Source organism: Akebia trifoliata, chromosome 7 (genome assembly GCF_017979445.1).
Source record: "Akebia trifoliata isolate Shusen 1 chromosome 7, ASM1797944v1, whole genome shotgun sequence".
In the NCBI taxonomy this organism is placed as follows: domain Eukaryota; kingdom Viridiplantae; phylum Streptophyta; class Magnoliopsida; order Ranunculales; family Lardizabalaceae; genus Akebia; species Akebia trifoliata.
In genome coordinates this window covers 7862146-7864335 of record NC_141381.1, presented here as the reverse complement: position 1 = coordinate 7864335, position 2190 = coordinate 7862146, and the positions used below count along the sequence as shown (strand labels likewise).

At 39.1% G+C, this 2190-nt stretch overlaps 1 pseudogene; it reads right to left on the bottom strand.

Annotated features, from left to right (window-relative positions):
• Window positions 1–985: 985 nt before the first annotated feature.
• Window positions 986–1985, bottom strand: LOC147398163 (1-acyl-sn-glycerol-3-phosphate acyltransferase BAT2, chloroplastic-like; annotated as a pseudogene).
• Between the last annotated feature and the right edge of the window lie 205 nt (window positions 1986–2190).

Here is a 2190-nt window from a genome sequence, read left to right as displayed (position 1 = left end):
AATGGTTTGGCATCCCATGAGGGGACCGACCACGTACTAGTACTACGTTGGCAATCGGGACATGTGACTGTGTGGCTTACAATAGGTCAAAGGCTCAGGTCTCTCCAGCCTGGGTGCATCAATATACCTCTCAGAATCACCCGATGAGACGGTATTGATGCCCCAGTTTGATATACCCTAAAGGTACGTGACTAGAGTTGTGGTTTTCATGAATGACGTCGCATCTCCGAAGAGATCGGACCACGTACTAGTGCCACGTTGGCTATATAGGACGTGTAAGTGTGCAAAACAGTAAACATGCTAGTGGTGTGTGCAAAACAGAGTGGGGTATCCCGGGGCCTTTTCCAAACAATAGGGGCCATGGGCCTGATCATATTATCATACATCGGATTATCAATCACAATATTACACAAATCAATCACATCCCATCATATTAACATTTGGATAAAAACTAATCAATCACACATATCTCAATCAAAATTATGGCACATTGGACAAGCAATCAACACAAGGTCTAATAATTCGATCCAATCATGCGTAATTTTTAGTCTGAACCAAAAGGATATTTTTTTATATATATATGGTCCAATCAAAAGCTATTTTGGGTGACCCAAAATAATTCAAGTTTTCCAAGGATGTTAAATTAAATATAGAATGGTGTTTGAGGATGGAGAGCATAAATCCCGTTTTTTCAGATACTTCAAATCAGCACTAAAGAATTGTTGACCTTAATGATTAAAAAGCAACCTAAAATCTCACCAAATCAACAAATCAGAAAAACAACTATTTCAAATCAAATACTGATAAAGGCCATTGATGAAGAAATATATCAAAGAAAACAAATAAAACACAAACAAAGAGGGAGAGAGAGATTATTAGGATGATAAGGAGAGAAAATGGGTTCTTGAAGGTTATTGTAATTAGGGAGCGAAGATGAGCTTGAAAATGAACCAAACCCTCTATCGGTCATTTAGAGAAATATTAATCAACTTCCTAGTGGTGGCCAATCAATTTCTCTATGGATACCATGCTTTTGGATGCAGTAATAGAGTAGCCAATGGCAACCCCAACAATTTGGAAATATTGGGTGAACCCACAGAACAGGTATATTGCCCCACCTAAGTTGGCTTGAACTACCTTCATGTGGGTGGAGTTTCTCTTCCCTGTGATAGGATCTGGAGTTTAGTAATAATCGGCTAAAAGACCAACATGTAGAAGGTAATAATGGAGAATATAATGAGAGCCATAGGTCCAACAATCCAACCAAGTTGGGCTAAACGCACCTTAAAGGAACCCAACTTCCATTTTTACTCCTAGTTCCTTCTGGAAAGAAAAAAAAATGGATGCTCGCTTTCTCACTAGATCTATGCAACGCTTTAGACAATCCAATTGACTTCTGCAATCCATTCTCTTCAAAGGAATGGTACCTAGAAAATACATGGCCCATCTGATAATGGGAATGAAAAAAATCGAGGTCTTGCTAATGAACTTGAAGCTTCTACCTAGATCAAAAGAGTATAAATATCTAAGAAGCTCTGGTGGTTGGAAACATATACAGAAGGGATATCTGGTGCAGGTATATTCTCTAACCCCTCAAACTCAACCTTAAAGAACAGAAGAATAGTTAAAGTTGCCGCAATCTTTGCAACAAGGTGATGGGCTTTTATTCGGTATCGATTAAATAGTAGCACAGAAGGGTGCAGCACCAACATCAACACAAACAAAAAAATGGCAACCACGAAAGTTATAACATAAAAACAAATCCCTTGAAATCTCAACCCCAACCGAAGTTCTGTCAATGAGTATGCAGCATCAGGATACCCAGCTCCGGCAAAGTCGGATCTGACACTAATATTGTTGGAATTGGATGCCGATTTTGCAAATTGATCTCGTGATACATTCTCCAGAAAGATTTTTGGTTGAACCCATCCAACGATTGACCACCATGTTTCCTCACAAATCCTAAAGTGTTTCTTGGAACAACGTTAACAATAAAATGGCGTATACAACTTGGAGAACCCTTGGCTTTAAGTGAAGCATGAAGAAGAGCAGGGGGTGGCATAAAACGTGAAAGAACTTCCATCCCTTCTGTTGTAGGCTAGATAATGTGGTGCATAATCATCACAGATGAAGAGAGAAGGTTCGCAATCGCCTATACTTCAATAGAATTCAAATAGAAAACCTCGAATC